At 42.3% G+C, this 15,143-nt stretch overlaps 1 protein-coding gene across 5 annotated transcripts in view; it reads right to left on the bottom strand.

Annotated features, from left to right (window-relative positions):
* The window catches only part of SOX5 (SRY-box transcription factor 5), a 600,060-nt gene that overhangs the window by 582,414 nt on the left and 2,503 nt on the right, over positions 1–15,143 (bottom strand). The window lies entirely within an intron of this gene.

The following is a 15,143-nucleotide window of genomic DNA, read 5'->3' as shown; positions in this document are numbered from 1 at the left end:
CCTGCTGCACACCCAGGACAACTTTCAGGCCAAAAGCACAAACAAGGGTGGCTGAAGGGAGGAACAAGAAGGATGGGACCTCACAGCCTGGAGCTGGAATTGGACAATTCAACCCCAATATGCAAACAGACAAAAACTTATAAGATCTCGTGACCAGTGATCCATTTTGTGACCATTCTTAGTCCACCTTGGGTGTAGCCCAGGTCAGGCTCTGTCCTGCCCAAGGTGTATCTCAGAGGTCTTTCAATAAATATCTATTTATTCTTTAGCTCTGTCCAGTCTCTGTTCCAGGCCAGCCTTCCAAGGCATCACCAGACCAGAGCAACAAGAAGCCTGGGAATCCCTTCCCTCCAGAGACTGGGAGAGCAGAATGGCTTCTGCCACAGGGATTGCCCTGCCACCAAAAGCAGGGATCAGGGAGAGGGGAAGGAGGCAAAGGTTTGGGACAAATTTGACATAAGTTTTTCAAAAAAAGAGAAGGAAAAATAGCAACTGCCAGGAAATTTAGAAACATGAGTGTTTTGTGGGTTTTGCTAAAGCCTTCCTTCTCCTTCCTCGTGTTCTTCCAATGGAAAATCAATACCAAGGAGAGAGAAACTATCTGGGTTGTTCAGCAAGCATTTTTGACCTCAAAAAAAAGTTTAATCTGGCTTTTGTTTTCCTTGTTCCATCTTCTTACAACAACAACAAAATATCCAAACATGACTTTTTTACATGAAAACATTCAACAGAAAGATCCTTGAGGAAAGCAAGTGATGGAAACAGTTCCACTGGATCTACAGCAGAACATGGCATGAAACATGCACGGAGAGAGCAGGGACACTCGTGTGCTGATCTTTGAGTGTAGCTGCCTGTGTATTTAAGTATGAACATAACTTCATTTTACACCATAACAAAATCCTTTTCTTTTGATGACAGGCAATTTTTTTGTGTGTATATATATATAAAATATACCAAACTTTCTTCTCATCAAGATATAAATTTGGCCCCAATATGAAAACACATATATTTACACACACACATGTATATATTTTAACTAAAAGCAAGGGCCAGACTTTCACACAAACAATACTGTCAAAGTATTTTACCTTTGCAACCCGTCCTGCTACTATTTATACTTACTGCTACAGATATCAGCAATTGTTTCCTTGCCTGCTCACCCCTCCTGGACACCAGGGGAATAACAGAGAACAGAGTCTCTTGGTAGCACTTTCATTCCCAGCAGGAAGCTCGAGCGTTTGTGATATCCATTTTGATACAAAACCTAAATTAGGCCTCTGGAAATAGGTAATGCATAAAAAGAAGCATTTTTGTGCCACAAGATTATTATTATAGGTTACTGTTAACCCTTGGGAGATGGAGGTGAGTCCTGCAGCTCCCCACTGGGCTGAATATTTGCTGAGAAATCACAAGCAGTACCTAAGCAGATATTTCAGGTGTGCTTCATGCTAAAGAGAACGATCCTGTTGACCCATCATATTCTGATAGCCAGTTTGAGAGCAAAGCATTGTGAGTTAAACAAAAAGGATCAGCACAGCATGCACACACTGCAACTCTCCTGTGCTAAGAGACGATTTAAAAGGGGCTGGATACAAGGACAACTGTGGAATTACAAATGCAGAGTTCAAACAAACAGAAAAATACTGTGTTTGGGAGCTACCCAAAACACATTTTGCCTCTTGGCTCCCTAAAATTCTTCCTTATGGCAAAGTTTCCACTGGGTCACAATTTAGGGAAAAGAAACACAGCATTCAAAATGGAAAATATAAATCTGAACCTTTAAATATTTTGCAGTTTTTAAGTTTCAAATCGCTGCAGATTAAAGTTTCAGGGCGGGAAGTCTGGTGTGATTTATCCCACCTTCCCAATTGTAAATCATAAAGCTATACAAATCATAAATTAACTTTTTTTCCTTCAGAACCACCATCATCCCTGAAGTCTGGAGAGCTGGTCAATAATTCAGATTCAGTGAACCAGGCTATTTTGCACGAAAGCTACACCACCTCCTGTTGTGATACAAGTTGGCCTAGCATTACTCATTGCTTGACTTGCTCCCTTAGCAAAATGAGCCACACAGGAAATTCAATCTGTATCTGCCTACACGATTAATTCAAGTTCAGCTTATCCCAAGCATTTCTCTTTCCTTCAGACACGTAGACTTCAAAGGGCTATAAACCGTGATCTTAAACCAACTGCGTGTCAGTAAGTTTGCACTAAATATAAATAAATATTTTAGTAAACTATGGTTGCTACTTGTTAAGCCTGGGAAAAATGAAGCCTTGCTGTAACCTGGAAGACAAATTGGATCTCAGAGCCTCACACATCCTCCCATTTAAATCCCTGTGCCTTGTGTACCTGCAGGAATACCACAGCAGAAGCACTCCAATAACTTCATGTAGTAGCAAGGCAGGCTGCGGTTCTCCTAATAAATTTCAGCTTTATAGCTCCTTCACTCCAAAATCCACATTCTCCGAGATTCCTGCACACTGAAGGAAGGGGCAGTCCAGGGGAGGCAGTGTTATTTCACAGACCATTCTGGCTGCTGCACTGGTGACCAGAGCACACAAATCTTTGCACCCCTATGCGGGTAAACATTCATAAAAATATCCTCCTATCACCAGAACAGTCCTCATGAGCTACAGCTCACTGCGAGGAACAAGGAGCTTTCTGTCTGGCCTGGAGATTTTCCTACAGCCATGGAAAGGCACAGGGAGGAAGCCAGGAGTCCTAGCTGCTCCTGTTCCACTCCACCATTAGGTTTGGCATCGCTTTTCCTAGACAGCCCTCTCTGCTCTAGCAGCTCTGACATCTGCGCATTGCATTTGCCCTGTTGTGCAAGCAGGGCTATTTCCTCAGAGATAAACACAGATCACCAAGCCCACAGTGCCTGACACAAACAGGCTTCAGATCCAAGCTTCCTTGGGTAGCCCAGATCCATCCTTTTCACTTGCAAATGTAAAGCAAACTTGGCAAGACCCAAAGGGGAAAAGAAGGAAATTATCTTAATAAAGAAATGGGAATGAAAAATCTCCCTCCCTCTCGCAAGCCACACTTTTTTGAAGAGCTATTTGAATCACCCCTGCTTATAGACAGTCCCACTTCCTCAGCAATGGAAAAGCAATACAATCGTCCTGTCATTTGATCCCCCCAAACATTCTGTAATTTAATGGGAGCAGGCTCCTCACTGGGCTCTCACACAGAAGTTTGCCCACATGCCTTTTAAAGTACGTACCTGATTTTGCCTTTGTCTGCCACGCTCCCTTTGCAGCTGCATTCCCAGGAAAATGTTTCTGTACCCACTTTCCCCTGGCGTTTCTACAGCCTGCTCAGAGATGGATTCATTGCTGGGTTTCGGCAGCTACGCTTCTTCCTCAGTTGATGCTTCCTTTCATTTATTCTGAAGTTTCCAATGTAAAACAAACAGGAATACCACCTTTCTAAAATTACTACTATCCCACTGTCCTCCAATGCAACATTAACAAGAGGCAATATTCTCCAAAGCTATGAAGCATATACTGCCCTAAATTACATTGCAGTTGCTGCCCTGAGCTTACACATTTTTGAATAGGAAGGCTCCCAGGGATCTCTGTCTCTGTTCTGACTGCATTTACTGCTTTAAAATATTTTTAACCCAGACCCTGAAGTGCCAGCCTAGCAGCCCTTCATGCTAATCCTAGCCTGGGTGGCTGTTCTTAAGGGAAAGCATTCAAAAATTGTAGCAGTGCATCAACTTTGACCCTTTTCACTTAAAACATGAGACTTCTTTTTTTTTTTTAGGGGAAAAAAAAATTAGATTCCAGAGGGAATCACTGAACTCTGACCTGCTTAAAATTAGTTTTGTTTTAGTGCCTGTGTGGTGACTCAACAGGCCAATTTTCCAGACACTTAAGACTTCTCTGCTCCTGAAGATTCCAGTTCAAGCCCTGGACTCAGTGCCTGGGGTCGGATCAGAACACTTTGTTCCAAGGCTTCAAGCAGTGAATTCCCAGATCGCCGTACCCTTGCCAGATGCTGGCATGCTTGGTTATAAGTAGGGCTGCAACCAAGCTAATTATATTTTTTTCAAAAAAATCTGTGAAGAGTTTTGCTTGCAATACATATGTTAGACCAAAAGAATTTCCCTTCAAAATTCGGCAGTCAAGAAATGTTTATATGGCTCTGATAAACATTTCATGATAAGCTGGATTCTTTCAGGGGGGAGGGGGAAGATGTGTACTTTGGTCTTAACAGTGCAGCAAATAATTCTCAAATAGGGTCTGGCTGAGTGTATCCATCTCACTGGGAATAACTGATTTCATTTTTTTAATCTGTCACAGGCATTACAAACACTAAATGAGTCACCGTAGACTCCTATGCTGCAAAAAATAGCATCACAACACTTCATTTGCTCTTCAACAGGACTTGAAGTGTAGAGCCTGGTATCAAAAAGCCTTGTCAGTTAACAAATTAAAAAATCCCAGGAAATGACACCCCAACACAGTCTCTGAAAAAATTACTTCCTGCAGAAGTTTAACACCACCCAGCAAAGCGAAGCTCATCTAGGAGCAGTAATTTTCCTCGATCTCAACAGAATTTTTCAATTTAATCTTATCATTAATGCTCTAGCACATACTTCTTATCTTTCATCAAAGGATCCCAAATGATAAACCAAAGAGCCTCAGAAGCCTCCTGTAAAGCGAGTGAGCACTATTATCTCCATTTATAACTACTGAGGAATTAAAGCAAAAGAGATGCTAAGAAACTTTGGCCATGAGGCAAGAAGAGCCAGATCCCGAGACAGAGCCTAGGTGCTGGTCCATATTAAATGGCATCTGTTACATTTCCATCCCTGTTTCACAGCGATTATGGGGAGGAGAGCTGTGCCAACGCCTGTAATCACTTATTTGACAGGTGCTAACCCAACGAACACGAAGGCAATTTATACACCGTGCCCTAATCTGCCTGCATCTGATCATGCATGAGCACAGCACTCGTACTCGCTCCAGTGTAACTCTGTGTTTTTCCAAGTAAGAATGTAGCTTTCTTCCTTTTTCGGAAAGAAAGCAAGGCACTAAAAGACAGAGTTTTAACACGCAGTCATCAATATGCTCTTCCTACAAATACAAATGTAAAACAGTAATAACACAAACAGTGATGCACGCTGTGCTGTATCGACAGCACGACTGTCTTCTGCCCAGAAAGTCTCCTCCAGCCTAGACAAGACAGCTCCCAGGACAGACAGGCCTGGCCTCACAGCCCAGGAGACACTGTCAGGGCAGCCAAAGGGATGGGAAATTCTGTGACAGCACACTCTGGTTTGTGAGCATCCTGTACACATCCAGCCTCAAGATCTGCCTGCCCCGGGTGATCCCAGCTGGTGATCGCAGGACCTTCAAAATACCCCCAGCAAGGGTGAAGGTTTTGAACCTGCCAAGCTGCTGAGGCACGACACACAGCAGTGTCAAAAGCAAAGAAGCAACTGGTGCTGGTGGTCCCTGTCAGATGGGCCAAGCCGTGGCTTCTCTGACCTCCCAAAGAACCCCCACAGCATCCCCACCCATGAGCCTGGCCTCACAAATTCCTTCTCTGAGGAGAGCTGTCACTGGATTGAACCAATGTGAGCTAACTAGGTTATTCATCACCTGCAAGGAAACGGTGCTGCTCAGAGCTTTTTGGATACAATGGTGAAGTGCAGAAGGCTTTCTTCACCGCCTACGCAGCCCGGGCTCAACTCTGCAAAACAAATTTGAGCCGCAGTCAGACTCAATGTCAGACTTTTGCCAGCTGAGCTCCCTCTCACTTCCTCAGTTTCAGGTCATCTGAATACCTTGACAACCTGTGAGGATAAATCAAGCACAGAAGGTGTTTAGGAACTAAACACACATGTCAGGTGTTTCTACAAAACCTACACAAAGTTATATCGAAGCATCCCAAATTCCAAATCCTTAACAAATATATCACACATTTTGGAAATGGTGGGCAGGGACTTGAAACACAGCCTCACTGGTTATAAAAAATGAAAGGAGACAGAGTAAAGCTCGGAGGAAAGCAGGAGGGAATGCACATTTTTTGCTCTGGAGGACAGATCAGTTGCATGAAGCTTATCTTCGCTGGGGTAGACTCTTGGAACAGCTCTAATTAAAGCATATTAAACAACACATTAATGCAGGCAATCACTGATCTGTTGATCCCCTTGCCAGAAAAGGACTGCTGGGACTTACTGGCCAGGCCTCCTGCCTGATGGAAGGAGCTCCCCCAGCAATTCCCTCTAACCTTTGGTACAGCAAAAACCAGGGACAGACCCTGCTGGTCCTCACCTTGCACCGAGAGCATTAAAAAGTGAATATTCCCACTTATCTGTCCATCTTTCCACAGCCACACCAGCTTGGGACCAACAGAGCAGTGAAGAGACCCATGGACATAAACCATCCCCACAGCCAACACCTGCTTGTGCCACCACATCCATCCCACTCTGTTACCTGAAAACTGTCCAAGTCATTGATGGTTTTTAAGAAATTATTTACTGAGACTCTTTGGTCTTCCTCAGCGCCAGTGAAATTAAAGCTCCCGTTCAGCAAAGGGCTTGAAGCATTTGCCAGATTTCAAGCAGCAAGAGAGACCTGCTGGCTGCAGTGGGACTGAAGTGGGACTTGAAGCCAGGCACATTCGGAGCCACGTCAGGGCCAAAATCCCTGCACAGCCATTCAAAATGCATCCAAGGCTTGCGCTGTGCTTCTGAAAACTTTATTCTCACTTTACATATAGTCAAAACCTGACAAGTGCTCACTGTCGGATTATGCAGGAAATCTGCAAGTTTCACCAAGGTGTGATTTTATGCTTTTTCACACATTATTGTATCATGCTGCGCCAGAACACTAACGTATGCACAGTTCTAAAATAACTTGCATTATTACAGCCCAGCACGGCAAATGGCACTGAGGAGCCAACACGCAGACCTCCAGAGATTTGCTCCTCAGTGACTTGCAGACTGATAAGGGGTCACAATTCCTTTCTTATGGGGGGGGGGGGGAATTTAAAAAAGAAAAAAAAAAAAAAAAAAAAAGGAGAAACAATCCAAACAAACTCAGCATTTCAAAACCTTTTCCCCCATTTCTCTCTCTTTCAAATGAAACTGTCAAATTTCAGATTTGTCTTTGGTCATGTCAGGGTGGGAAAATGGGATTTAATAACATTTAACTGACTTGCTATCAAGAAGGAAACATATTTTTCTTCTTTCAAATTTGAAACCGACACTTTCTCTTTTTTTTTTCTGTTGGCCTACTTTCTTTTAAGTTGCTTTTCAATTATTTATGAAAATGCAATAATGCATTACTTTGCTGTGCAAATGTTTAGAAGAAGAAGATAGTGTCTTTCAAGTGAAAAAAAAAACCCAAAAAAAACCATACATGGCCATACAGAGGTTTATTTAGAAACGCATTGCAGGTGACACTTTATAAAAAACAATATGCTTTCATTTGCCTCCCGACACACATCCCCATTTTCTTTACACTGTGTGTTTGAGTCAATACAAAGAAGTCCCCAGCTCCACAGAAACACCCCACTCATTGCTCTGCTGAGCTGGAGCTGTAACAAACAAAAGCTCTACATGGGGAACTGTACAAGGGGCTGAACCAAAGCCTGTTAGGACACTGAAAAGACTCCACACTTTCTGAACAGCCTGAGAGAGGGCAAAACCTCATCCTGCTAAATAAAGGAAACTAATAGCAAAACAACAGTTCAGTCAGATTTTTTTTTTTAAGTTTTTTGTCACTTTTTTACTTGAAACAGCTGGGTTTGGAAACAGCTGTGTTCCAAGCCCACAGAACATCACTGAACACCGCCTGCTGAACTGCTTTCTGCACTTTTCAAAATCCCATGTGGATGCACACTCAAGTGGATAACCACAGCCTCACCACCTCAATGGCATCAATAAACCAAAACAAACAGCAAATTCTGCCTTGACAGCAGCAGGTACAACACCAGGCCTGGAATGCTCCCCTCCCATCTCTGGGCTTTGCTCTCACATGCAAGGTTTTGGCCTCATAAGGTGACTCGTCAATGGGAAGATGAGAGTTCTTTCTTTGCAACACTTTCTGCAGCAAACCCCTCCTCATTAACAGAGGGAACCACAAAGGATCAGCCTCAAGAAGATTTTACTGATCTGGTATATCAAACCAGGAAAAAAAGACCAGAAAGCATTATAAAATGAACACAGACGTTCTTAACAACAAAACACAAACTGAAATACAATCAGAGAAATACAACCTACCAAACCAACCCTAGCAAACCCTGAAAAAACCCTAAATAACTCCAGACAAACCTCCATCCTGAAGGTTTTCAACCATATGAAACCACGACTGCCCCAGTCTGCTGCTGGCACTGACCGAGCCCACCTTACCAACATCCCCAGTGACACAAAACAAAACTGTAGAAGGACTTAGAGAACCCAAATTCTGCTACTATTATGAGAATTCATTTTAATTAATTAAATTTAATTTAATGAGGACATTACAATGTCCTCAGTATCACTCCTTAAAACTGGAATCCATGTAAATCCTGCAGTCACTGGAGGTCCTGGATGATGCCTCTCACACTCGCAGTCCCCACAAGTTTTCAGAGCAGTGTTTAACAACACAGATAACTCAGGAAATGAACTTTTTGCTTTTCCCCATTGTTAGAAGGACTTAGGTGACTAAACCACCCTGAAGGTCAGTGGGGCACTGTCTGCAAGGTCTTCAAAAATGGGACTTAGCTGCATTGAAATCTCATTTATCCAACTAACACCACACTTGTGTAAACTCATATTTTGCTTAATTTAAATGAACTAAGCCACATTTCTAAAGCCAAGCCTATACTTAAATATTGTTCTTAAACAGGGCCATAAAACACACTTCTACAACTCACACTCAGGTGCTGAGAGAAAAATAATTACAGAAAACTGTAGTTATACAAGTAGGTATTTTCCTTTTTCTTATAAAACCTCAGAATTTAAAACTAAGCAAAGCAAGAAAAAAAAATCTCGCATTCCTAAAACCTTTTACTATTGTGCTACAGCATTTTTCTTCCATCCTGCCTTTTACACCTACTCCTTTATGCTGTGTTTGTATGGTAGAGGTGCTTGGGTATGGAACCTCTGCTGCTATTCACACCCTGGGACCCACACCTTTACCTCCAATACACCTTAAGGATTAGAATCTGTTGCTTTCTCCATTTTCTGCCCCATTTCAGCTTGTTGCTTCTGACTAGGAGCCACTTTCTGTGCCAGCACAGGGCATGAGTTATTAAAAGAATAGTGGGACATCTGTAGAAGGTGCAATATTGAGATATTGTAGAAGGTGCTCCTTATAAAATCACATGCACTGCCCTCATTCAAAGATCTGTGTCCCACACAGAGCAAGATACTGCTCTGATGGCATCTTGTGACTGGGGTAGGAGGCAAGCACCCACATGAAGTATCCAAGCACACGTTTTAAATGTGTTTGGCATCTACTGGATGTGTCCTCTCCACACCTTTTACTGAGAGGGCCTCATGTGGGTGCAGACCTGGCCCCCATCCTCTCCCCTGCTTTCAGGGGCTGCCCACAGAGCACATCCCAGGGGATCACCCCACACTGTTACTGGGCTGCTTTCCTCCAAGGCACTTTGCTGGCAAAGAGAGGCCCTCAGCTTCCAGAACTGTCTTTCAGAATTGCCTTTCAGAAGCACTAAACTCACACATACACATTTGTACATATTCATCAGCATTTACTCATTTGTAGCCTCTCATGAGAATTAATATTATTCCTCTACAGTGGAAAAACTTCCATCATCCTGTGCAAACTGCTACTTACCTACGGCAACCCTGTTTATGGGAATGCCTCATTATATATAATTTCAGGTTTCAATTGGAAACTGTTTTACAGAAGTGACAAGCACTTCACTATTTCTATCCCAGCCCTGTCTTTCCCATCTACAGGAGGCTCAGAACGGATCTCACCAACAAGTTCCATCAACGCTCACCCTAGTTGTGCACACACTGACTGAGTAATCTGTGTGTGACTCCCAAACCTGAACTAATTAATTGTCCAATATTTGTAAATCTCAGCCACAGCGTGCTTAATGCCCCATGGTGCCACCAAACAAACCCAAATTCCCGGGAGTCGGAACAAATTGCTCTGTTTCCTCAAAATCCTTCTGTCCCGCTCCTGGCAGCTGCCTGCATACAATTACAGATATAACATCAATCTGAAGCACAGAAAGGAGCACAGTATCTCCTACTGAACGCGCTCCTCTTCCAGATTTGAATTTGCAAAGCAGAGCGTTGCATGAACACATTCCCTTTTCTGTGACTTTTTATATATTTTGCATAGCTTCCTGGCAGGTGTGTTCAATTTATTAAACACCAGTGTAATTGGCACATGCACTGCATGTCTTGATAATATTTATGCATTTGCCTATATATCAACATGAGTAGCATGATCTTTAATGCCACAGCCTAAGGAGCAAGCTCAGTGGAAAGGCAGTTTTGTGCTCCTGGATGTCACACAGGGACAGCACACAGAGTGCCACAACAGCTGCCTTTCCCTGGGTACCTCAATGTCCCCAAGCTCCTTCCAGAGCCAGTGGTGGGGACTCCACCAGTGTGTGATTTGGTGGAATAATCCTATGTTACCTATGTTACAGAATAGGTACTTTCGTTTCAGTAAAGAATTCTTTAATACAGAAGTCAGTGTATGGCTTTAATTCAATCTGCTCTGAAATCACTCGAAAACCATTCATTTTCTATCATTTTCTAATTCTCTTCTCTAATGGTTTCTGAATCTTTTTCAGTACAAACCTGGTCTATTAGGACTAATCTCCTGCTAGAAGGTCGGTTGTGACATTAAAATGGTGTTCCCAGCTAAGAAAAGCAACTCTTCTATTCACTGACTAAAGGCACTGACTTAGCCATATAATAGGTATTTTGCTTTCATTTTTTAAAAAATGGACTGTAAAATTAACTTCTAGATCCTTATTAAGTAAATATTTAATTGGTTAGCTGAGGATCACAAGTGTCCCCCCTAGTCTTTTTCATTGCACTGAAAGGTTACTCACACACAAGGATTTTACAGTAGTGTAAAAGGTAGACTCCATAGTCCTAGTTTAGAAATCGAACCAGTTTAATTAAATGTATCTTTAGACTGACTGCTACACACCACAATATGGCACTCAGTTTAATTTAAACCTGTTTTGTTCACTTACTCCCTATAGAAACTGAAGATACTGCAAGCCGTATTTACATCTGTTTCAAAGCTTCTGAGCAGAGCAAGCTTAACTGAATTTTGTCCCTTCTTCTGCAAAACATGGGCAAAGCAACTTAAAGTAGGAGGAGCTCAGCTATGAGCTGGCAAATCCACCCTATCCCATCTTTGCTGTCCTAGCCATCCTTCTAACCTGCCTAACCCAAAAGCCAGTGCTGAGAATATGTCTTTAAATTAAATTAAATTAAATTAAATTAAATACAATATCACTGCCACTAAGAGCAGTAGTAAGTAAGACCCTAAATACAATTTTAGTAACACTCCAGTTAGACCTTACACATCCCACAAGGCTTGGAGTGGCAAAGCCAAGTTCTGTGTACATAGGGCAAATCTAAGTCTGCTGAGTTAGACACGAGCATTCCTAAAACCTTTCAGACTCACTTCAAGTAAAACCTGGATTACCTTTCTAGGCACCAGGACACAACACTAGAAATCACTCCTCTACGAGATGCAGTCTTATTTGGCTCCTCTTCTGTAAAACTGCTCCTTGCAGAAGCTACAAAATGTCACTGATTTGCACTGGCCCATTGAGCCCGCTCAGTTTCCCTCAGAACATGCTCACAAACCAAAATAGAGAGGTCTACGTGTTCAGTGTCCTTTCTCACACCACTGCAGAATTAATACAGTACTGACTTTCCCATGTATTTTAACTATAATCATTCAAAGGATCAAAAACTAGTACAAAAATATATAATTTGAATAGTGTGAGGATTTTTCCTTGAGGTTTTGCAGTAGTGAAGAACACTATCCTTGCAAAATAACTCTGACCTGCACTTTTCAGGCAATTAATTTCCTTGAAATATAGACGAATACTTTATTCTTCAAACAATAATGACAGAATACACTTTAGCTTTGTCACCAGGATTTCTTTTTATTTAAAAGAACAACAGGAAATGGGAATGGGGGGGAAGAGTTCTATTAAAGGACAATTCGCTGAAAAGTCTTTTAGCTGGCAATTGTCAGCACAGCTCAGGGCCAATGGATCAAATTTAACTCTCAAAAGTGCTGATGGTTGTATGAGTCTTCACAGTAGGGGCTGGCGCTCTGGGCCACTCAAGTTCAATTTTTGGTGTTACCACGGGATGCAGGAACTGGGATCTTGGTGAGCAAAGATTTGCTCCGTATTTGATGCACCGGGTAAAGTGGTATTCTTAAAATCACTAGCCTCCCAAGCAGCTAGGAAGCCAGCAGGAGGTTAGTAGGAAGAGAAAGTAATTGTCCTTTGTGCCTCTGAAAATAGCCAATATTAAAGGATCCTCTTATGTATTACCTGCGTTTCAATCTATGCTTGCAGCTCAAAGGAAAAGAAAGAGGCTGGAGGAGACAGAAAATAAAGCTGTCAGAAATATTATAGGAGACCCTCCTCAGGCTGTCATGAAGTGTACGGTCTCCTCACCTAGAAACTGTGCAGCCAGAAAGGATGAGTGCAATAAAAAACTTGTTCAGACAATGAATTTACACACACAGAGTGTACAGTGCCTGTCCCTGTGCATTCACCACGTGCCTGAAGAGGCCGGAGACCTGGGGAAAGGCACTGCAAGAGTGGTCCTCACACACTTATCCAGGATGTCCACGGTGCAGCCAGCACCATGTGGACTCCACTGAACGTAAATCATTGAAAATTCACTTTACAGGCAGCCTCTGCTCTCCACGCAGTGCCCAAAGGAGGTGGAAGTGCAGCATGACCAGCAGCAGAAGGCAAGCCTGATGCTCTGACCTTGCCGTGAATGTGTTATCTGTTAGCAGATTTCCCAAAATGAAGCAGATCTGGCTGCAAATTTCCCTAGTCCTTTCCCTGTGTCCTGTTTGGTCACAAAATTGAAAGGAAATTTACTTTGGGTCTGGGCACAACATGAAAAAAGAAAGACAATTCTCCAAAGGCCCCAGTGCTTCAGTGGTGCTGGGAAGGAGCTCACTCTTGTTTCCAGCCTCAATTCAAATGCTGTGTAAACCAAATTTGGGTCTGAACTTGACTACATAACATATCCTACGTGATTAACCGGACCATATCTAATCTCTTGAAGATATGGAGAATATGAGCAAAACAGATTACAAAAACCCCTGAACTTACAGTACAGGAGGCTTAAAGGCTTTATGAGGGCCAATTCAGTAGGGTCCAGATGCCCAATTCTTCACCAGCTACATTCCCACTGCCTTCTGTATGTGCACAGCTCTGCCTGTTCAGGGAACATGTGAGGATCCTCATGTTGAAAACAGGAAAAAGAAAACTTCTTCGCTAATACGAAAAAAATCCTCGTAATAAAACTAATCTATTTATAATGGTCAAAAAAATATGACAGCTTACAACAGCGTCAGAGCAGTGCTTTGGCAATATTTTAGCATACTGCTGTATTTTTAGAAGGACTGTTCATTTACTTTCTCCTAAATGCTGCAGTTCTTATTTTTCAACAAACGATCTGGCTTCTTCAGTGTATCATATGCCAACATCAGAGTGTTTTATCTCAGGGTAAGTAGGAACTGCAGGCAAAAACAAAGCTCCTGCACACGACTGCTGTACAGCAGCACTGCTGGAGATGCCAAATCCCAGTCTCCTCCCGTGCCTTGTGCAGCGAGAGCTCCACCACTTACAAACCTTCCTGGAACACGTCTTTACCGTGAGCAACAGAAAAACTGCTGGGTTTCTTCACCCTGAGCATTGAGGAACTATCCCACTGTAAACAACGGGGCTGGCAGTTTAATGATATTGCTCAACCTAACTGATTCTAGCAAGCAGCACGTACGATAAGAGTGCAGGAAGATGTGTTTAAGCACTTTTGTGTTTTCTCAGCACAGGGTACCTTACCATTTCAAAATTCGGCTGCTAGCTGAATTCTGTGAACTTCAGTGAAAAAGTTAAGCTCTCTGTTAAGTCTCACCTGGGCCTACAAGATCATGATAACAGGATGGTCACAGCCCCCAAGAGCCTCTACAGCTGCAGCTCCAAGATCTACAGATTCAAAATCCACAGGCTCTTATTTTCTTTCTAAAAAGCACATATGAGCTGCCATTGCTTACAAAAACTTACACTAGGCTAAATTAAATACATGTGCACCCACATGTTAACTGAATTAACTTGAAACCATCAATACATCTCAAATGTCCATCTGTTTACACAAGCCACTTGCAGCTTTCAAGTCTTGTGCTCCTTATAGTGTAACTCTCAACCAAAACAGTCTAAGTGCAAGCAGAAAGCTCTGCTGTGAGATTTCCATGCATAATGACCATGTGTTTATTGGGTTTTCATGTTCAAATCATGTCAGAATAGACATGATATCCATTTGAAAGATGCAACACATCCGTGCCAGCCTCTCCCTCTTCAGCTGCAGAAGCCTTGTAAAACAAAGCTGGCTCTAACCTGGACAGATATTATAGCTAAATTTAAAATATCTCCCTTTGCAATTCCAGTTTGATAGCTGTAAATGGTATAGCTTGCAGGATAAAGAATTAATTTCTGAGGCAATAATGTATCTTCCAGGTCTGGGAAGGATTAGGAACAGCAGATACAAGTAGCTGTTTTCAGGTAAATTCCAGGTTATAAAATACTTTGATGAAAAACTTTTTTACTAGACTAGTTCTTCATAAGAATCGCCTTTTAATCTGAGTGGCTCACTTCAGCAAGGCTGCACACAGCTAGCTGGATTTAAACTTGAAGGATGAAAGCCAGAACACATTATCCTACAGCTCTACAGCTGGAATCAAACTTCCTTCCCTAATCTGAATTACACTTAATATTTCACTCTTTGACAGAGATGGAATAAAATGCAGCTCTATTAAAAATAAAAAAAAAATCAACCAAAAACATTTTCTCTCTAATTTTAGGCTATTGCTGGCTTTCCTTTTAGAAGAGGTCAATGTTAGCAACGATAGCAAATGCTACCTGTGCCA

Source organism: Prinia subflava, chromosome 4 (assembly GCF_021018805.1).
Source record: "Prinia subflava isolate CZ2003 ecotype Zambia chromosome 4, Cam_Psub_1.2, whole genome shotgun sequence".
Taxonomy (NCBI): domain Eukaryota; kingdom Metazoa; phylum Chordata; class Aves; order Passeriformes; family Cisticolidae; genus Prinia; species Prinia subflava.
Note: the sequence above shows the minus strand (reverse complement) of the source record. Positions and strands in the feature narration are given on the sequence as shown.